General features: G+C 47.6%; 2 long non-coding RNA genes across 2 annotated transcripts in view; one reads left to right on the top strand and one right to left on the bottom strand.

Moving 5' to 3' along the window:
• Positions 1 to 852: 852 nt before the first annotated feature.
• LOC123815908 lies at positions 853 to 5,917 on the bottom strand. The gene is made up of 2 exons (XR_006785188.1): positions 5,722 to 5,917; positions 853 to 2,922 (listed from the first exon to the last, which is right to left on the bottom strand). It is a non-coding gene; the product is annotated as an uncharacterized LOC123815908 (long non-coding RNA).
• Positions 5,918 to 7,888: 1,971 nt separating this feature from the next.
• The window catches only part of LOC123815909, a 51,842-nt gene continuing 37,253 nt past the window's right edge, over positions 7,889 to 22,477 (top strand). Inside the window, exon 1 of the long non-coding RNA XR_006785189.1 lies at positions 7,889 to 8,087. This is a non-coding gene — a long non-coding RNA (uncharacterized LOC123815909). The remainder of the gene's footprint in view (positions 8,088 to 22,477) is intronic.

Below are 22,477 nucleotides of genomic sequence, written 5' to 3'. Positions count from 1 at the left end.
TGAGTACTCAGTCATCATGAGACATTATTGCTATTAGCATTCATCCACCCCCAAGTGTCTGTTTTCGACTCCCACTACTTGAAAGTGACCTCACAGCTCCTGGGATGTCTCAAGAGCAGGCCAAGAATGGAAGACGAGAGCAAACCCCATGTCCATGTAAACCACACACTCTTTTCTTAGTTTTGACCAAGGATCCACCCAGCCCAGGTGGTGGACACTGGGAATGTCAAAGTGTTGCCTAGAGTCATGGCGTGTTGAACCCTGACCGTGTAGCCCTCATGTGTCAAGGTGTTTCCATGCTGACCACACAGAGAGAAGAAATATGTACACTCAGTGCAGCATGGGGAGACGGTTGGTTTCTTCTTTAACCGAATAAAGAATCTGTTTTATTCATGAAGACAGGCCCTTAGAGAACTATCAGAAGAATTATAAAAAATGTAACTGTATCATATAATAAAGCACTGCAATTTCTCTCTGAAATGCTAAGAGTTTAATCTATTAGCTGGTAGACGTAAGAGGGCAAACAAAGAAGGTTCCCCTGGGGGACTGGTGTCTTTGTGGCACGTTCCAAGGTCTGTTTTTGCTTCCTTTGTCTCACAACCAAAAGAAAAGTGGGCCAAGGAGGATGTTTCACCATAGCCACATCTAAAGAGTAAACCCAGTGGCCAGTTTGGAGAGATGTCTAACAGATGTCAAAACACTAAGATTTTCAAGTTAGTATTGAGGCCCTGGGATTCTAGCTCAGTTTGTCCCCTTGAGAGAATTCCAAGGTACAGGAATATCTCATTCCATGGAACCCAGTTCAGTTCTGTGGTGGCAGTGTGTTTACAGAAGGCCAAAACATTAATAAAATAACTCTTATCGTATTATTATTGATTGCTAACATTCCTTCACACATCCTATTTGCTAGAGAAGGGTTTTCATTCATGAAATAAATATTCATTGGATGGCAGTTGTGTGCTAGACAACAGAACAGGGGAAATGTTCATGGAGCTGGGTCATGCCGGCCCTCCAACTTTGTTCTTCCTTTTCAACACTGCGCTGGTTATTCTGAGTCTTTTGCCATTCCACGTGAACTTCAGAATCAGTGTGTCGGTATCCACAAAAGGACTCTTTGGGATTTTGATTTCTGAATGCTTTTGATACAGAAGTCTCTTTTTTCACTTAGCAGTTATTAACATTCTTTGGAATGTGCTTTGGAAAGGCCATCTTATGTTCTTCATGCATTTTATGTAATTTCCAAATTCTCTGTATATGGGCCTCTTCGACTAATTCATCCGATCGTATTGTATGTGTCTCTATATTCACTGTAACACTGGACACATAGTAGGTATTTAATAAAACAAATGGCACCCCGCTAACTCATGAGGTTCTGTGCTCCATTTCACAGAAGGAGGGGACTTCAGCCCAGCCTGGTGTGACATGACCTCACCTTCAGGAAAGCAATGTAACATCATGGAAGGAATGTGGGATTAAAAAGCTCTGTGCCTTACTTTCTTCATTTGTAACGTCAGTGTCTCAAATTAAAGAGTCCCTGAGTTATTCTGGTTGGTGCTCAGTTGGAAGCAGGGACAAAAATTAGGGAAACTGTCCATAATTAATTAAACCCTGGCCATTTGGGGCTGATCATGCTATTTTTTGGCTGCCCTGGAATGTTACTGGAGATAGCAGCCCAACTTCCAACCAGTCTGATTTGGAGATAGCGACTGGCTTCCATGACCGATTCCTGCTGATAAGGAGTTGCCTTCCTGGGCTGGTGACTGCTGATGGTGGGTCAGAGTTCTATCTTTATATATGGTCTGGTCACTGGCCGTGTATACATCCAGTCTCTCACTGCCACTGACTGTTGGGTAGAATTCTCAATTCAGCTCCTCTCAGAATTCTCCAAGTCAAAAGAATGTGTCCAGCGTTGTGGTTTGTGCTTTTGGTAAGGATCACAGTTGATAAAGCCATGGTTCTTTCCAGAAGGCTTTTCTTCTAGTTCACCAGGGTGAAAAAAAGAATGTGTCCGATGCAACAGTTAGCCTTTTCTGATTCTGGAAAAGTGGCCTTTTTAACCTTATGAGAGCTGTGAATTCCCCAAAATATAAAGGATATTTTGATGCTGCGGTTTCAGAACTCTTGGGCACCCACTTCTTCTGCTCCTGTGGGAACCGGCGATGCCATCACAGAACACTGACCTCTCTCCTGGTTATTTCTCAGGATGTGAGTTAGGACTGGACTAGTTTTGTAACATTTCTCAGCAACTTTAGAACGATTCTCAAGATCTCTATTTATTTTATTTTACTTTTTAATAAAAAGGCAAAAAAAAACCCTGTCCAAAGGTCCACCCTCTTTCTGGGCTGTGGCTTAGTTTTATACATTCTGTTAAGAAGTTTTTTTTTTTTCTTTTTGTCATTTTTAAGTGGCCTTTAGACAAAGACAAATTTGTGACATTGACCGTAAATGGCTGTCAAAGCCTTAAATACTTCCTCTCTGGTCCTTCAGAGAGGAAGGTTGCCAAATTCTGCCTTGGTCAATTAATGGAGAGTGTTCGCCAGGTTTTAAACGTGGGGCCCTCCTACGTTTCCAGTGCATTTCCAGTGCGGTGGGGGAACGCCTGCTGTCTCAACAACATCCTCCACAGGAGGGGAAATACCAGTCCTACCTGCCAGGCTGGACAGGGATGAAAAGCAGTTGAAGGTACTCGCAGAGGAGCTGATGTTCTGGCTTCTGGGAACGGTAGGCCTGAGGGTTCTGCTTTGTTTTTAAACCACGGTGCCTCCTCTCCTGTGACCGCCGCCCAGGCTGGTCCTGCTGCTTTTTCCGGTTCAGTCCGTGCCGTGGCTGGCTTCAAGGTGTCCTCACCTCAGAGCCCGGTCCTTCTGACTACAGCTTCCAGATTGGTTTTCCTTACCTTTCCACCAAACACTCTGAGTTTGCCTGTGGGAAAATGATGTAGGACGATCATCAGACAAGTGGGGACAATGTACAATGACATCTTCAAAAATGCATTACGTTAAGTGAAAAATTTGAATACAAATTCTTATAACCAGCGTGTTCTTGACTACTTAAAACATGAACAGACAGCAAAACATGCATCAAAACAAGGCATCAGAAAGGAAATAGCCTTAAGGAACTGGTTGCCACAAGGAAGTGTAAGTTTATCTATACTTCCAAATTTTCTTACTAAAAGCAAGCGTAGTTTTAAAATCAGACAAAAGACAGGCTGACCTTCCACTACTTTGATACATGTAGTCAGAAGAAACACTTACACACTGGCACTCAGATGTCTTTTTGGGAGCAGATGAAAAGCAAATTTCTAAACATGTAATTTGGGTCAAATTGTCACAGTTACCAGAAACTGGCAGAAAAGCAAGAAAAATGGATATTAGAGAGCCTTGAATTATTCTGGTAACTACTTCCATGCTAAGAATTATAGTTGTCCTAACACTTAATATATTTAATTTTCAAAACATAAAAGTCTAAGTAGAAATAAAAGCCCTGGATGTATTTGAAACTCGCTGATGCCTTCTTTTTCGCATAGAACAAATCCATTGCCTCTCATATTTATTTTTATTGCCTCTATAAATCGATTGGGGACAATAAAAACCCAGAAGCCTGAATATCAGGAAGGAAAAGAGACTTGGTCACAACTTGTTGGGAACTCTCTGAAATACATATTTATTCCGAGCTGCAAAAGTGCTGAGTGTCAGCATCATTTTCTCTTTAATAAAGGAGAGCAGGTCTTCTCTAGCAGGCAGCGGATGTGTCGGTGGCAGGCAGGCCGGCGGTTTGGCGGTTTCTCAGGTCGTTGTCACCACCTGACTTTCACAGTTTTTGTTTTTGATGTTATTTGTTCCTCCTTCCTCCCCGGGCTATCCTGAGATGTGTGAGCGATCAGAGCCTATCATTCTGAATTTGCCGTCCAAATTTCTGTCCCCACCCTATTTCCCCTTCCTCTGTGTCACAGAGGCTCCCACAGCACCCTGGGCCTCTCTGTGCCACAGCCCCCGTCACCCTGCCCTGCCCTCACCCCCATGCCACCTGGCTCCCCCAGTGGACCAGCAGCTGGTAAAGCTCTCCGAGTGCAAGGGTCATGCCTTCTTCCTCTTGAAATTCTGAGCAGCCAACCTGGAGCCTAGAACGTAGACTTGAATAATTTTTTTTAAGTAAATAAGCTGAGTGAAACCAAATTAAGTAATCACCTGGAGTACTTGCTCCCTTTCGAGCGCTTGGCCTATGTTAACTCATGTGATCTCCGTAGGAAATAACCAGGCAGCACGCGCCTTGTCCTCACTCGCGTGGGAACGGGATGGGGGCACGGCGGCGACGGCAGGCTTTCTGGCGTTAGAGCGGAGGCTGCGGCGAGCAGGGCTTCTCCTCACACCGTCCTCCCAGACGCACTGGGGTGATGACGGTGGCAAGTTCCCGTGAGCGCCTTGTATTGCAGCCGGGGCGAGAGCGGGCGGTGCTGGAGCACAGATATGAGTCCAGCAGAGACCTTGCCTCTGCCCACCTCGTGGAGACTACCCCTCATTTCTCAGCCTGTTAGACGTCGGGGTGTCTGGCATTCATCTCGACCCTTGGGCCCCAGTCCAGGCTGGTCCACCCTCACACCGTGGGATCAGGCCCATAGCAACAGGCCACCGGCCTTGGGGCCTTCTTCAGGCACTTGTCCTGATGAACCCTATTGTTTCTTCTGTGTTCTGATCTCTCTCTCTCTCTCTCTCCCATTTGTTCCTATGTCTCCTTGGCTACCCTCTGGCCGTCTTGGCTTTGTTTTCAGCTCTAGCTCCTCCAGCCCTTTTGATCTCACAGCTGCCCTTGGCTTCCCTGGCTGAGCCTGACTGCACCCAGTCGGCACTCACCGCGGACTCTTCTAGCCCTGGCGGCTTCTGGCCCAAATCCTGCTTGACCGAACTCCAGCTCTAGTCCCAGCCCCCAGTGCTGACCTGGCCCTAAAGACAGGGATGGGGTTCCCCAGAGCTTTCCACACAGCTAAACAGATCAATGGCGTGGTGGTTTGCACACCTCCAGCTTCACAGTGGGGGTGGGTGGGGGGGTGACTGTAGGCTTTTCTTACCGATCTTGGGCTTATCTCCCCAGCCTCACCATCAGCACTCCGCGTGTGACCCCCCCAGACTCCCATCCACCCTTGTCTTAGGGCTTCTGCACACCCAATTAACTCCCACTGCCCAGGAGACTTCTCAGGCCCAGCTCACCCTGTGGACCTCAGTTTTGATGTCACTTCCCCTGAGAAGCTCTCACTGCCTACAGCCCCCATCCCTGTCCCTGATCACAGAAGCGCCTTTTCTTTTTTTCTCCGTTGTCACCCAGGACATCTCTGTCATCATCATCGCAGCTGACAAAGGAGTGCCTCATCCGTGCAGGCTCCGTTTGAAGAACTTGACAAGAACAAACTCAACTGTGCCTCCCCAGCAACCTTGAGACAGGTACCATTTTAATCTCTATTTTGCAGATGATGATATCTGCCTCAGGGAAGATAAGGAGCCTGTCTCGGGCTGCACGGGTAATTAGGCGTGGTCAGGTGCTGAACCAGAGGTGTCTGCAGCCACAGGCTTTCGGCTGCATCTGGTGGGTGGCATTTCTCACACTGTTTGCGCTGCCTGCTTCCTCCCCTGTGTGTTCGCCACTGTATCTCGGCATGAAGTGCCACTCCTGGCAAAAATTAAGCTCAATGAATGCTTTTCATGGGAGAAATGCCTGAATTGTACTTACATTTCACATCTCGCAGATTCAAATAATCCATTCTTGATTTGGCGAGATCAAGTCCGACTGAGAAGGGAGGGCAGCCAGTCCACACTGGTGTGCTGTCTTCGGCTTCCCAGAGGATTTCTGTGTTAATCAGCCTTATTCAACACAAATCAGCCTTATTCAGCCTTATTTGAGCTGGAAGTGTCGTGTCCAGGCCTGAGCATTTTCTCCAGTTGGAGATTGGGGCCAGAATGTTTAGGTGACTCATCCAAGGTCACACATGGAGCCAATGACAAACAGGATGCCAGGTGGGCTGATTGCCAGTCCTGTGTCCTTTCTTTACACCTGGTCAAACAGAAACTACAGTCACATGAGGGCGGTGCAGTGAAAACAAACGCCAAGTCTGCAACTGGTTTGATTAGGACTTCAAACAGCTTGAAGGCGCTCTGGCTTCAGTGCTTCCCGGGGCTGCGATCAGCCCACAGTAAACACAGGGAGCTGCCCGGGAGGCGTATTTGCTCCAGGAAGGGCCGGACTCTGCAAAGGCCCTAGGAATGTTTCTCTTACAGCTCGTCCTTTGTTGCTGTGTGACTTTGGGTGCATTGGTTTGACTCTCTGGTCTCCAGTCTCCTCCTCTCTTATACAGCCTGAATGTTTATGTTCCCTCAACATTCATATGTGGAAGCCCTAACCCACAACATGATGGTATTTGGAGGTGGACTTTGGGTAGGTAATTAGGCTTAGATGAGGTCATAAAGGTGGAGCCCTCAAAACAGGATTGGTGTTCTTATGAGGAAGGAAAGGAAAAGAGAGTAGAGCGCTCCCTCTCTCTCCCTCTCTCTCTCTCTCTCTCCCTCTCCCTCTCCATCTCTATTTATCTCTCCAGCATGTGAGCAAGGCCACAGTGAGAAGGCAGCCATCTATGAACCAGGAAGAGGACTCTTCCCAGGAGCCAAATCTGCCACCTTGATCTTGGGTTTCCCCCCCATCAGAAATGTGACAGTGAATGTCTGTTGTTCAAGCCACCAGTCTATGGCGTCTTGTTAAAACAGCCTGAGCTGATTAAGACACAGGGCTTTATAAGCTTGATCTTGAAGCCTCCTTGGGGCTCTGCAATCCTAACATTCTCGCTCAAGGTCGCCTCTGTATCGGTGGCATTCATTCCTGCCACTGTGCTGTCCCAGCCACTCCTCCTCACTGGTATGTTTTCTCTGACTCCTGGTCATTAATCAAAATCTTCTGCTAATTTAGAGGTTGGTCACCAGTCTCAGCTCGCAGGGATAAAGGAAAAGCAGTGCCTTTGGGTCACATTCAGATACTTCTTTTTATTTGTATGCAACCTTGCCTCCATCTCCAAAATGGAGTTAATAATACTTATAGGGCAAGAGTTGTGATCATTAAATGGAATTAAGCATGTTCAGTACTCACATAGATCGAAGCTGGCAACATTCTTTTACAAAGAACAGACGGTAAATAATCCAGGCCTGCAAGACTTCTGGTCTCTCAGCATTGCTGTTGTGGAGTGAACATGGCCATGGACAATATGCAAACAAATAGGTGTGGCTGTGCGCCAATAAAACTTTATTTATAAAAATAGATGGCAGACTGGACTTTCACACCCCTCCCCCACTACCTGCAGCACGGTGCTTCCCTGCCCCATGCAGTAGATATGGTTCTCATTATTATTATTTTTTAATCTAAGCAAACAGTTTTGTATTGTCTCTCTTTCCATGGACTCCCCTTCCCTCCCTGCCTCACCTTTCCTTTCCCATGTCTTGGGCACCTTAACGGCAGAAATGCAGATGTTTCATTGATGTCCCTTCTCCCAGAGGTCCAAGCAGCAGCACTACTAGATACGTCCTAAGTGTTTGGGGAAATGAAAGAAAAAGGAGTGCCCCCTCTTTGCAAGCCCAGGGCCCAGTGTCTGAAGGCCCCCGAGTGCAGTGGCGTGGGCTTGGTGCCAGAGGAGAAGAAAGCCTTTCTCAGGACCCAGGCAGCCTGCAGACTGGGCGGGGCTCTGCCTCATAAAGAGATGCTGTGCTCTGACATTAGTGAAAAGCCCCAGCTGGCACACTGGGGAGGTGGCCAGCGGCGGCGGCGGCGGGAGCTGGTGTGTGGGTCCACTGCAGAGGTGCCCTCGTCCTGCCAGCCACACAGCGGGCTGCTGATAGGAAGGCCGTTGTTCCTTGTCCATTGTGTGGAGCTCAGGGTGTTTGGGGCTATGGGCAGGGTTGGGAGCAGTCACTCATTTCCCAGAGCTCGGCTCAATGGCAGCAGAAAGATAAAGGGCCAGGAGAGAAGGAAGAAAGTGCCCTCCATGCTAATGTGCCAGCTCGGAAATTGAAGTGACCTGCCAGGCAAGCATTCTCGGAGCAAGGATGACATTTGCTGTGAGTCGTTCTGAGCTGGGAGTGGGAACTGGGCTTTCAGAGGCTGGTAATTGGAATGTGCCGAGATTCAGTAATAACCCATCTGGCAATGATTCTGCTAATCCCAGTATCCTGGCCAGGGGCCAGGCAGAAACAAAATCATGTTCTCTCCTCTTAATCCCCAGTGTAGTTCCAACTGGACTCGGCCAGTCCCCAGCCCTGCAGGATTTGCCAGTGTTGTTGTGCCTGGCTCAACAGGTCAAGAAAGCCCCTGGAAATGCCACTAGCTGCCCTAGGGCCTCAGGATGGCCAGGCGTCAGAAGGGGCCAGGGATGACTATGGGGTGATGGAAGACCCAGCCTTGGGTTGAACCCTGGCCCCACACAGGGAGGTAAAGAATTTCATCCTCCTTCCTTTGAGAGATGGTCTCCGGGGACCAACTTTCTGGATTCACCTTTCAGCTCTGTTATTTAACCAGCTCTGTGATTTGGAGGTGTCACGTAATGTTTTATGCCTCAGTTTCCTTGTGTGCCAAACAGAAACAATACTGGGACTCCTCAAATTGTTGTCATCAGCATCGAAGGAGCAAATTAGCACACACACAGAGACACACATTGGAAGAGAACATTGCCCGTAGTGGGCATTTGTTTGGGTTTAAGATTTGGGTTATTACTTCCTTACCGTAAGTGGGGGGTAAAGATGTGCACTTCCTAGGGTTGTCCTAAGGATGAGATGAGATCATGAACGTCATGTCCCCGTTCCCGGTGCGTGGTCATCCCTCAGTGATCGTTGACAACTTTGTGGGTCCCTTCACTGCAGACTTGACTACGTCTGTAGAGCCAGTTTCCAAATAAGGTCACATTCTCATGTACCACGGGATAGGACTTGGGCATATCTTTTTGGGGGACGCAAAATGCAACCTTATAACGCTGGGCCAGGCCTGTCCGGGAGCAAGGATGCAGACACGAATGAGGCCTGGCTCTGGTTTTGAACCAGTCCTGGTCTGAGGAGCTGACGGGACATCTCAGAAAAACGAGCAGATAAAGAGCACACAGCGCAATCAGCACCCCAGTAGTCACATTTGCAAAATGCATTTTCTTCTAATCGTCTGTTTGGTTCCCCTAATTTTCACATTTAAGTTTTCAATTTTTCTTTCATCATTTATTGATATCTGAGGTTGGTTATACTATAGTGATCTGAAGTTATGATTCAAGAAGGGTGGCGATTGCTACTTCTCTGTGAGGATGGCTCCTCTGGGCCTCCGTTCCCTCATGTGAAAGAGTCGATTAGGCACATTATTGGTTCTTAACTTCAGTGGCACACTCATCACTCGGGAAGACTTCAAAAGCAACTGCTGACAGCTGGGGCCACCCTCAGGGATTTTGATTTTGTTGCTCAGGATTGGGACCCAAACATCAGTACTTTTTTTTAAAAAAAAACCTTCCTAGATTATTCTAGAACGCAGCCAGGCCAAAGACTATGAGCCCTCAACGCCACTGGGCCCACCTGCTCTGCCAACCTTGGGTTCTAGTCAGTGATGCATTTTCTTCCCAGGTTAAAGGTGCTCTCATGTCTGTCAGAGCTGAATGTAAGCGGGACCCTGGAGGGATTCTCTCCCCTATCTGTTTGCCCAGTGCTGCTCTTTCCAGCACTTTAACACCCAGAGGGTAGACTCTGAAAGCTTTGCCCCCAAAGGGTGTCTGCAATAAAGTGCCCTGGCTGGGGGAACTGCCAGCAGGTGTAGAGAACACATGCAAAGATGTCAGCGATTTCTGTGGGTTACGCCGTCCAGTCCACAGTAGGTTGTTAGAGTAGTGTAAGCAAACTGATACAATGGGATACACTTGGAACATATCAGAATGGTGTGTGAGGCCTTTTCCCTTCTAATTCCCATCTAGCTGTCAGGTCACCCATAGTCCTTTGCTTTACCCACTCATAATGGGGTTTCCTGGCCCACGCTGCTCTTTGGGATACATGGCCTTCCCTCTGCTGGGAATAGCAGAGGTTGTGTTCCTTTAACCCGTCACTGTTCCCTTCAGCACCACACCTAAAATTCCATTTTGTGTTCTTGTAGTACCCGAGACAAGCCTGTCTCACCACAGTACAATGTCTTACAGTTGTTCCTTACGCTCTCTCCTTCCCCCAGTTGACTGTCTCATTATCTCTGTAGTGTCGGTGGAACTCAGCATGGATCCTGGTACCTGTAGATTTTGCACAAATGTGTGTTGAATGGATTAATCAATGAATGGATTACGAGTGAAGCCAGGCCTCTCAGTGCCCTTTGAGTCAGCCCCAAGCTCCCTCACATGGCCTACTCCACCTTTACCGCCTCTTCCCGTGCCGCCTGCACTGGGCACCGGCCGTGGAAGCTGCCTGCCATTCCGTGCTGCCTCCCGTCCTGAAGACTTCGTGCGTTCCTTCTCCTCTGCCTGGGATGTGACCCTGCTCTAACCAGCCTTAAACCAGAGAGTCACTACCCGTGCTTCAACTAGTCGCTAAAGGGCTCCTTAGGGAAGGCTTTCTTGACTTCTCGTCTTCCCGGAAAGGACTGCTTCCTCTGACCTTTGTTCACACAGCACCTTTCTGTTTTCTTCTGAGCACTTAACCCTGAGTGCTCTGGCGTATCTGTGTGATTACAGAGCAGCAGTTGGGCCGACGGACCGGGCGATAAGGTCCCTGAGAGCAGGGAGGTTTTGTTCGCTCGCTTGTATGTTTTTTTGGAGCAATGTCTCCCCAGCATGCAGGGCAGTGCCCAGCAGAGAGCAGACCAGGCATTCCTAATCGGACCAGGAGACGGCGGATAACCGAGTGCTAAGGGAGTTGCAAGATACAAATCAGACCCTACTTTTGGCCATTTTCTCCCTCCACGTCACTTCATTCACATGAAGTTATCTAATAGTGGCCAGAACAAATCAGACTCTCGGTCTCAGAGGCTTCACCCTTGCTCCCCTTGGTTCCCGTCCATGCTTGAACAAAGGCTGCAGTGTTCAGGCTGCCAAGGGGCAGGTTGAAAGGTGAAGACGGATCCAAAGCCCTCAGGACTCACGGAGGAGGGGCCCGAAGAAGCTCTGTTATCAGGAACAGCTTCAGGAGCTAGAGCTTGTGCCTTGCCTGGAGGGGAGGGCAGAGCTGGACTTCAGAAAGGGAGGTGTTAGGGAAGAGCAGTTTCGATTCCTAGTAGAATTTGAATGCATCATAGCTTGGTAGTTAAGATTTGTGCTTCTGGAATCTGACTGCTGGGGTTCAGATCCTGGCTTTATCCCTCATTGGCAGAGTGACTCCAGGCAAGCTTCTTAGCCTCTCTGGGCCTCAGTATTTTTTTTTTTTACCTATTGAAATGGAAGTTAGGAGTAGTCCTGACCTGATAGAATTGGGATGAGAACTAATTGGGTTAAAAAATATAATGGGCTTAAAACAGTACCTGGCACACAGGATGTATCCAGGAAAAGTTATTAGATGTTACTGTGAGCCACTCTTGGTGTTTTTAATCTGTGCAGAGAAACATCCATTACTGCATTACTGCTGACCTCCTTCCCAGAGAAGAGTAACTCACCTCATTCGAGAGGTTAGAGGGAGAAACTGGCCAAGCGTAGAAGCTTCTCTACGTTTCAGCATCTGAAACGCTGGGGGCTGTCTGGTAGACCTGTGTTCAATACAGCTCTTCTAGAATCAAGTGCGCTCTGGCTCACAGCTGCATGGCTGGGCAGTTCTAGGGTTCAGTGTTAGGGGGTCCAAACGCCACTGGTTATAACTAGATTCTCTAATATTAGTTGAAGGGTAGTCAAACTTTGGTCCCATCTCCCTGCCTTCTGTCTTTTATTTCTCTATTGATTTGGAACTTAGACAGGAAAGCGGATTGTTACCTTTAAAGACCCCCACAGGACTACATTTAAATTGAGCAGAGAAACACCAGAGCATGAACGGCAGGGGCCTGTGAGAGCCGAAACAGAAAGTCAGTGTCCTTTGGGGCGATCAGTGAGAACAGAAAACCAGTGTTCCTGCTTGCATCTTCAGTAGACTCAGCGCACTGGAGTCTGGTTTTCTTGATGGGAAAATTCTCCCGGAACTCTTACCACCACCAGGTACGATACACAGAATAGGTTTCCTTTGAATCACGTGTTTTCTCTAATCAGTTCTTGAGGCAACTTTTCATACCTGTGGAGTAGTGGGGAGAATGTATGTCAAATGTTGGCGCTACAAGTCTTTGATGTTTGATTCTCATCAAGGTTTTTCATCTTTGTGGGCCCCAGCTTTCTCACCTGCAAGATGGGAACAATACTATCTACTGTCTTGAAGGTTCTTACAAGGTTAAGAAGCAGAAAACACACATGGACAGCACAGAGCACAGAGCCTTAGACATAACAGTTCTTTTTTTTTTTTTAAGATTTTACTTATTTATTTTTAGAGAGGGAAGGGTGGGAGAAAGAGAGAGAGAGAAACATCAATGTGTGGTTGCTAGGGGCTGTGGCCTGCAACCCAGGCATGTGCCCTGACTGGGAATCGAACTTGTGATGCTTTGGTTTGCAGCCTGCACTCAATCCACTGAGCTACGCCAGCCAGGGCGACATAACAGTTCTTCAACAAAGTCAGTTTTCTTCTCAAGAAAAAGGAGAATAGATTGAACATCCTAGACTGCTCTGTCTGAAAGAGAATCTTGTGAGGGAACAGTTTCTTCCCAGTGTTTATGTGCAAAACAGGAATATGAAAAGGCTTCTGGTTTTAAAGCGAAGTAAATGCAGGAAACCTTTATCTTTCAGCTCAGACCTGGCATGTGGAAGTCTGCTGGAGCACGATTTCATGGCTGAGCTACAATCCTAGAAAATAACATTCTAAGTTTGAAGTTCCACGGTGACCTTCCCATTCCAGCCCTATTTGAAAGGAACATTCTAAATCTACCGTGAAGTGGCATTTAGGAGTTGGATGAAGTTCTCGCTGAAGGAGAAAACAGGCAGGTAGCAATACAGGTGGCTGTGTTGTTTTGGCAGCTTCTCATCTGGCGAAAACCAGAAATGATGTCTGGTAGAGAGCGTAGTGGGGACATTCCTGAGGCCCCCACTGTGCGGTGGTCCCTGCATGTAGACGTGTTGCACAACTACCAGGGAGCTGTGTCCTGGAGACGTGTGTTCAGTGGGAGGCCTCCAGGAAGGTCTGCTTTTCTCCAGCATTCTAGGTAGCAGGGCCTGTGGTCTGACCTAGTTCATCCAGTAGTTATTCGAAGTGCAGAGTCTGAGGCTTGTGGGCTTTTTGTGGGCTGAAAAGCAAATGTCAGATAGCTGGGGGTGGTGGGGGGAGGCAACTCCAAAGGGCAACAAGAAAACTGCAAAGTCAAAAATGAATACATGCAAAGTTCAATGTTTGTGAAATTTCACATGTCAGCTGGTCTGCTGTAGCTCAACATACACACATGCAATATATGTGTGTAATATGTATATATACACTATGTTTTTTTATATTTTTAAACATAGCATAGATATAGCTAAAGCCACAAAGGAAAAAAGTCAATAATTTATACCAAAACCAATTCAGAATTAGTCTTATAGTCCTTAGCATTTGGTTAAGTAAAACAAGACAGCTACCATAGGATGTGGCTATATTTTATTTTAATAAAACATGCAGGGGGCCTCTGGAAACAACGGTGGCTGGACCCACCAAAGGTTCAAAGTCAGCCTTTGCTGCAGGAGCCCCAGGCTGATGCCTCCCTCCCCCAGAGGAGGGCTCCAGAAAAGGTCAGGTCAGAATTGCATGATGAGTACAAAGTAAATGTGGTGACATGTCACAAATTTCACAACCGAGGAGAGTTCTGAAACCACGGTATCAAGTTTATCCGTGTGGGTCGGGCACTTCTGACTTGGCAGAAAGCAGCCCAGTGCTTCACGCCCCGGGTCCGTCAGGACAACTCTTGGGTGGGCCGTAAGCACACCTGGGTGAATGTGGGGCCCTTTAATCAGCTTCCCACTTTCGTGTGATTCTCTTTTGCGGGGGAGCGAGTTCCCTGGGACTCTCCTGAGCGGCCAGGAGTACGTGTGAGGGAGAGAGCAGGGGGCACAGAAGGAACCGCAATGCACATGCGCACTGGGGCAGATGGCCGGGCTGGGTCTGTGCAGATGCCGAGGGAGGCTGCTTTCGGGCGAGGCTTTGTCTTGATTGTTCCTTGACCTTTCACCTGGCGCTGGCAGGAAACAGATTGGAGTTGGCACAGGGCGTCACAGTCCCTGTGTTTGCTTTCCTTGAGAGTCAGGGTGATCTTGACACGTCAAGTTTGTCTGGGTAGGAGTCTGCAAGATTCGTTTTTGATCTGAAAGTCCAGAGGAATCGCAGCGTCACCTCTGGGGACGGCAGTTCTGTGCAGGGTGGCAGGCAGACACCGTCTCTTCTCCCGCTGGTGTGAGCCGATCCCTCTAAACGTGGGTCGTCTTCACCAGCTGAAACGGGACCTGGGCATCCAGGAATGAGGCTGAAAGATTAATCCTTACACAGCCCCGTTATGAACCCGATTTAACAGCAAATATCCATATTATTATTTTTTCATGTGTTCTCATTCACTTATGCATCCTTTCTTTCACATAATAAACTAAAGAAATAGTTTCTACGGAGTATTTACTAACTGTTGCAGGGCAGATCCTTTGCTGGGCAGATCCTGGTACATTTCTATCCTTTAATCTCGCCTCAGGCCTGCAAAGCAGGTCTTATTGGCCCGTTTTAGAACCGAGGACACCGAAGCTCAGAGAAGGTCGAGGAACCGCCCGAAGTTACAAGATTGGGAGCAGCAGAGCTGAGCTTCAAAGCCACGTTTATTTCATTCCTAAGTCTTTCTCCTTTTTAATAGTATGGGGTATTGCTTTTGAACATTCGCGTGGTTTCGCCTCTGTCCCCTGGCGCAAAGTTCACAGAGGTTATGTCCGGAGAGTAGGTTCGGGTTCACCGTAGGTGCCGGGAACCCAGAAAGAACGGTGCCTTGGGGCAGGCTCTGCGAGTTCCAGGAACTGGCACTGCTGGGGGGTCAACAGGGGAACAGCCCGCCTGCCTGAGGGCTTGGGGGAAACCGCAGCAGGCAGGGGCAGGTTTGGATGAGGGACTTAGGAGGCCTTCGTGGTAGAAGTGTCATTTTTCATTGCACCTTCAAGGAAAGACAAGATTCTGCTAAGCAGAGATGAGTTGGTGAGGACCTTCTGGGAAGAGGGCTCAGGAGGAGCGGGGCCAGGAGGCCGCAGGGTGTTACCCACATGGGGACTTGGAGCGTTTCAGGAACGAGGGTTTTGCATAGACCACACGGCAGAGGGCCTGTAGGGAGGTCCCCAGAGGTGGACTGCCTTCCGTGAGGGCCCGTGGGAAGGGAGAGATGTGCTCAGACCCGTCAGCCTCACCAGACACCTGTGCAAAGCATTCTGAGCCACGGGTTACAACAGGGTCAAAGGCGAGAGTGTGGCCAGCCTTCTGGACTCTGTCTCTCTGGCGGGAAATGATTCAAAAAGTGTCTCTTACGGACAACCAGAGGAGCCACCGTTGTGTGCACCTCAGGGTCGGGCTTTGCCATGGGACCAAGCCTCGTTTGCTCTGAGCTTCTGACCAGCCTGCCCCTCGTGCGGGGTTCGTGGTTCCTTATAATTCCTCCGTGCCGGCCCCTGCCTGGGTCCTGGGCTCCACTCAGGAACAAGGCAAGCAGCTTGCTTGTGTTTTGCAGAGGCATTCTGACAAAATAAAACGATAAGCGCACAAAGAAGAAATTGTGGTTGGTAGGAAGTGCCAGGAAGGTAATGAAACGTGAGCACGTGTCAGAGAATGAAGAGGGGTGGGCTCTTCGAGGGAAGCTTGCCTTGCCTGACATGTGGTCAAGAGAACGTGACTATGTCCATGCGTGAGTTTAACATCATGTGCTAATGCAGGCACTCCGTGTCAACTTCAGAATTTCCAAGGTGTGTAGGGCAAAAGGGAGCCTTCCTTTTACTCCTGTTTCCCAGGCTCACGTTTTCCTTTCCCGAAACGAAAACTAAAATCAGTTCCTGTGTATTTTTGCAGAGCTCTTCTAGGCACGGGCAAGTCTGTGTGTGTGTGTATGTGTGTGTGTGTGTGTGTGTGTGTGTGTGTAAAACACCAACAATGCATCCTAGATGCACTGCCTGGCATGTTATTTTCATTTTCCAATACATCTTGGGGAACTTTCATATCAGTCATAGAGCTGATATTTTTGGCTGGTTTCACAATATTCCATTGCATCAATATACAGGTCCCAATACTTACGTCTGCTTCCCAAATCACCTAAGCCTCAAAAACTTAGTTTTATCCCAAAGGTTGACACCCAAACTTATCTGGCAGCGAAACTGACTTGAGTTAATATGAAACTATTTGCTACAGTTTTCGGTTATCCTGCTCAGTTTTCATAACGTTTGCTTCAGAAGTGTGAATGTAAGTTGATTACAGGGTATTAATCAGGGTCTGCTGGAAGTGGAGAACATATTATACACGACCATATTGTTTTACTAAAATAAAAAAGAAAAATCTACTTTCTAAATCAAAACTGGACCCAAGTGTCGTGGATAACAGACTGTGGAACTTTATTGTGTTTATTTCACCTGCCCTCTATTGATGGACATTTTAATTGCTTGCAACATTTGTTCTTATAAACAATGCTGACACATGCATGATTCCACACCTGCATGGATTATCTCTAAGGTAAATTCTTCAAAGAGGAATTCCACAGGAATTCCATGCATGTGTTTTTATTTTTAAACTTTTTTTTTTACTTATTTATTTATTTTTAGAGAGGGAAGGGAGGGAGATAGAGAGATAGAGAGAGAGAAACATCAATGTGCGGTTGCTGGGGGTTATGGCCTGCAACCCAGGCATGTACCCTGGCTGGGAATCGAACCTGGGACACTTTGATTCACAGCCCGCGCTCAATCCACTGAGCTATGCCAGCCAGGGTGGATTTTTAAACTTTTTTTAAAAAAAGATTTTACTTATTTATTTTCAGAGAAAGGGAAGGGAAGGAGAAAGAGAGGGAGAGAAACATCAATGTGCGGTTGCTTTTCACACGTTCCCCTACTGGATACCTGGGCCGCAACCCAGGCGTGTGCCCTGGACTGGGAATCGAACCTGTGATCCTTTGGTTCACAGGCCTGTGTTCAATCCACTGAGCTACGCCAGCCAGGGCTGGATTTTTATACTTTTGCTCAGCTTTTACCAAACTCCTTGTATGCTCCCACCAGCATTGTTCAGGAGCATCGAGTTTCTCTGTCTGTCTGCGTTTCATGCCTGCGAGTACCTTCCACTCCCAGCCATTCGGCGCTTCATTAGCTGGAACTCTCCATCAGCCAGGGCTGCCTGTTCCTGATTTGAGGACGCTTGCTGACAATGGAAACCACAAGGGTTTAATGATAAGAGAGGAGCAATGGTGCTGAGCCTTGTTTGAATATCCAGTGCATGTGGCTGCAGCCTCATTCTCAGAAGACAGGCAGCCCAGGCACACCAGAGGAGGTTTAATGATGAAATGACATGACTGATCTTTTAACCGATATGCCAAATACTAGGGTGTGATAACAGTGCCGGTTACCTCGATTTATCTGAGATGAAATGATTGTGCCATTTATTGTTTTAGCAACGATAAGAGTACCTTCGGTGCACTGGGACTATTAAATCAGATCACAAGTCCATGGCTGTCTAGACAACGAGGCTTACTGTGGAAGGAACATATTGTCGGGAAAGAACCTGGGTTTAGATCCTGGCTCTGCTGCCCAGTAGCTGGTGTGAGTTTAGGCAAGTCACTAGACTGTTCAGAGATTTGGTCCTCTCGCTTGTTTATTTAGAGTAATAATGCCCACATTGCATTACCGTGATTGCTGTTATTAGGATAAGTAAGAAGGGTGGCTATAAGATACTGGGTGTGTAGTAGGTCCTCACTAAATGGCTGGTTTTAGTTTTGAAATCCTAAGCCATGGGGCTTTTAGATGCCTGTTAATATTTCAAGTCTCACAATAAAACAGGTTGCCCACTACATCGGATCTGTTGGGAAGACCGACTAGAACATGCTTGGGAAGGAATGAGTGGGTCTGGAGGAGAGGGGACACTGGGCGGGCGAGGGGTGCCGCATGGCTGCCAGGGGGCCGGTCATCTTGGAGACAGACGTTGAGTGACTTTGTGTGAAAGTGAGCAGGCCCGTGGTAGGCCCTCAGCATGGGTGTGCCTGAACTCAGGACAAGGGCTGGGTGGTGCGGTCTCCAAGAGAGGCAGAACCAAAGGGCCCTTTGTCAGGCCAGCCCCCTGGTGGCCTTAGTTATTTTGAAATGTGAGGGCACTTACACCTGCCCTGCTACCACCCACTATTTCTACCCGTGAGCTCCCAGTGAATGAATACAAAACAGGGACCATCCTCCCAACTAACACAAGTTTCATAATGTTAGGCATCAACACTAAATTTATATTAAACAACTGGAAGCCTCCCTTTCAGCCTCAAGTCCTGAGTCACAGAAACAAGTCTGTGTTTCTTGAGCACGTGAACCAGTTCTTTGCCCTGGAACTGAAGGAAATGACACTGGGGATGTCTTCTTGAACCAGCTTTAGTGTGCTGGCTCAGCAGGTGCTCAGGGGAGCCGAGCTGACGAGAGTCACTTCTCACCTCTGCCACTGACCAGCAGTGTGGCTTTGGACAAGTGACAGAAAGTCTCCGTCCCCCCCCTTTACTGCTCTATAATTGTACAGAGTGTGATAGTATTACTAAAATCAGCCTCAAGGGGTGGTTATTAGGATTAACCAAAAAACAGAACAAAACCAAGCATGCAGTGAATTTAGAACAGTGCCTAGCACATGATAAGCACTGAGCAAATGTTAGATGATACTCTTCATCCCCCAGTCATTATTCAGGATGGGGGACAGAAACAACAAGTGGTCACCCTGAAGAATGTAAAAGGGCAGCCTGGGTGGGTCTGTGAGGATCGGGAGACAGATCTAGGGGACAGAACGATAAGGGAGGGGTGGGGAGAGTGTTCTAGGCTGAGGGAGTAGTGCGTGCGAGCCGAAGTCCTGCGGCTGAAGCCAAAGGGCGTGCCGGAGAAGAGCCGGCGCAGCTCCAGTGCAGAGGAAAGGAAGGCAGCAGATGCGGCCACTGTCCCCCTTGTCCAGGTGCAAACACACCCTCCTGCAAGGCGTGGCTCACCCATGTCACCACGCGGGAGGGAGTGAGGAGCGGTACCTGCAGGGTGTGATCAACTCCCAGGCTCTCTCACACTGACCTCCTCTGTCCGTGCCAAACTTGCTGCAGGGAGAAAAAGAAGCTGTCGGGGTGCTGTGGCTTAGTGTGCGGTTTCGGTGGGAAGGACGCGCATGCGTGGACTGTCTCAGAACACCAGCAAGGCATCCAATGTGCGGAGCAGGAGCCAAACGGAGCCACCCCACCGACCCGCCGCCCTCACACAACCAGCGCCCAGCAGAGCCTTCTGAACTGCGTGGCACTTACATTTATGTCTGCAATTTCCTTTTCCATCTTTTCCTCAGATAACTTTTTAATTTCTTAGATTTTTTTTAAATGTGAAGACAACTCCACCTGCTAGAAAAAAACAGACTGTGTGTTGAAAAAGCAAACACACACGTACACAGGAGTCCTTCATCACCTATCACTACTTTGCTTTGTAACTTGGAGGGAGTCTCTAACTGCTGCCCTCCCAGCCCCGCCAGGCCAGTGGTACTGCAGGGACCTTAAGAGGTGGCTGTGAGAATCTGACACGGCTGTGGCCCTTCCCTCCTCTCCTCCATGCACAGAGACACACGTCTTCACATACGTTTCTCTGAGGCTGCCTGTCCCAGCAAGTCTGCCCCTGGATCCCTTCTCCATTCTCAGTGTTCTTCTGGGCTCTCTCCACCTTCATTCTTGATTTCTAGGTTGAATATCAGTCCTTCTTAGGGACTTCAACATGACGAGTAACTGTGCAAGGAGCAGCGGTCTGACGATAGAAATCTTGCATGTGTAGCTTGCCTGTGCCATTAGTGGCTCTGTGATCTTGGGTACATGTCCTGTTCTTTCTGAGCACCGGTTTCATCTCTGGGATTCTACCTATTGCTCATATCTTTTTGGAAGGATTAATGAGTTCAAGCACCACAGTGACTGATATGTGGATGACAGCTGCAATTACTAATGACTGCCTCTGAGTCTCACGTCCACTGTCCATAGACTGAGGGCGTCAGATGAGATGGTTGCTAGTGCTTTCCAGGTCGCCAGTTTTCTGATTCTCGGCCACCCACCTACACAATATCTTGGGCTCTCTCTCTCTGTTAACTTAGTCTCCCTCTAGCTCTATCCCTCTGTCTTCCGAATGCAATAGACTGAGCTCAGGGCATTGTGAGGACCAACCTGCTAAGACACTTGCCAGGTGCTAGTAGTGCTTTTTCAACAGCAAGACGGAAATGGCCCATGGCAAGGAAAAAGCGTGGACTCTGAAACTGTAAATGCTAAGTCCCGAGAGAGAACATGCTTTCCTGAATAGTAAAGCTGGGAAAGAGGTGACCTTTCAGGAGATGGATCAGAGGAGAGTTGACTGTAGGAACATTTGAGAGTATTGAGTGTCCCTTAGGGATTTGCTCCCAAATTCCTCCAGTGGCCTGCTGGACTATTTTCAGGCCAGGATGCAGGTTTCATTAGCATCACTGAGGACTCCTCTGGGCCTCCTTTTCACTGTGCAAAGAAACTAGCATCTCCCGGGAAAGCAGGGCACAGTGATGGAGAGCGAATTAGCTTCAGTGCCAGGGGACCCAGGGCTCTGTCCATTCCAACTCTGCAATTTACCTGCTGTGGGGGCTTGGGCAGATGACTCAGCCTTCGTATTCACCATTTCCCTAATTTATACATCTGAGAATAACGTTAGATATTTCTTCGGGGTGCTTTAAAGGTTACATGATACACTGGCACCAATATGTGTTCACAACAATCACAGAAGATAGAAAGATAGGTTTTGTATAAATTGGTAATGATTCTGACTGCGTCAAAAATTAAACAGTTAGCACCCCTAGCCAGTAGCTGGGTTGGTTGGAGCATCATCCCAGTATGCCAAGGTTGTGGGTTCAATCCCCAGTCAGGAACATATAAAAATCAATGGATGAATGCCTATGTTAGTGGAACAATAAATCAATGTTTCTCTTTCCCTCTCTTCCTCTTTCTATAAAATCAATAAATAAAACTTTTTAAAAATTAAATACTTAGAAAATAAGAGAAAGCAGTGTGTATGATGGTTACATGCATGGCCTGATGAAAATCTGGCTTCTACCATTTACTGGCTGTCACCTTGGGCAAGTCTCATGACCTCTCTGTGCCTTGTTATTTTCATCTGTGAAATAGATATAATAATAGCTATAGTGTTGAGGATTAAATGAGCTAATTTACATAGAACAGCAGCTGACATTTGAATAGTACTGGATATGATACTACTTTTTTTATAGGTCTCATAGAGGAAGACGTGAAAGTGGGTAGAATTTGAATTTGAATTATCAGCCCCAACGATGCCAAGAGTATGGGTCAGCCTTGTAATTTCTTGTCACTCTTTTCATGGTTATAAAATAGCTGCTGTTACAGCCCCAAGTGTCAATGCTTCTTACAGCACGTCCTGAAGCAGGAAGGCAGAAGGTGAGAGCCCACAGGCTTTCTCTTCAGTAATGTGTTTTTTTTTTTTCATCCCTGGATATCCTACCTTTTATCTCTCCTTGCCAGAATTGGGTCACTGGCCAATGTGAATAGGATTATACAACATAAACAAATTATGATTTACCTTCCAGAATTGGGCAAACTACTTCTGGAATCAAATGAAAATACTGTTAACAAGGAAAGGGGGAATGCTTGTTTGATAGTCAACTAACAGCACTGAATACACCTTTATCTTAGAAATAATTGCACAGAATTCAGAGAGTGAGTGAGTTAGCTGAGACCCTGGAAGTATCAGATTCTGGACTGGAACACAGATTCTCTGAGCCCACGTTGCTTTGTACACTACCACTTATTATTTTATTGTTGACTAGAAAGATCTATGAAGATATAGTGTATGATTTTGGAATTTAGGCATTATAGGCCCCTGTTGTAAAATGTAAATGTGATGTTATGGAAGAGAAATAGAAACTTCGGGTAGAATCTTCAAGTCTGGAATCATGACGTAGTTCATTCAAACAGCAATTGTTAGGTAGGCAGCATTTTTACCTGTCTATCTGCCTATCCATCCATCAGTTCATCCATCCAACCATCCATCCATCCGTCCGTCCATCCATCAGTCCGTCCATCCATCCACTCATCCATCCATCCACTCATCCATCCATCCATCCATCCACTCATCCATCCATCCACTCATCCATCCATCCGTCCGTCCATCCATCCAACCATCCATCCATCCATCCATCCATCCATCAGTCCATCCATCCATCCATCCACCCATCCATCAGTC

Source organism: Phyllostomus hastatus, unplaced genomic scaffold, assembly GCF_019186645.2.
Source record: "Phyllostomus hastatus isolate PE091 unplaced genomic scaffold, TTU_PhHast_1.1 phas_contig_196, whole genome shotgun sequence".
NCBI classification, from domain to species: domain Eukaryota; kingdom Metazoa; phylum Chordata; class Mammalia; order Chiroptera; family Phyllostomidae; genus Phyllostomus; species Phyllostomus hastatus.
This window is presented reverse-complemented; position numbering and strand designations above follow the sequence as displayed.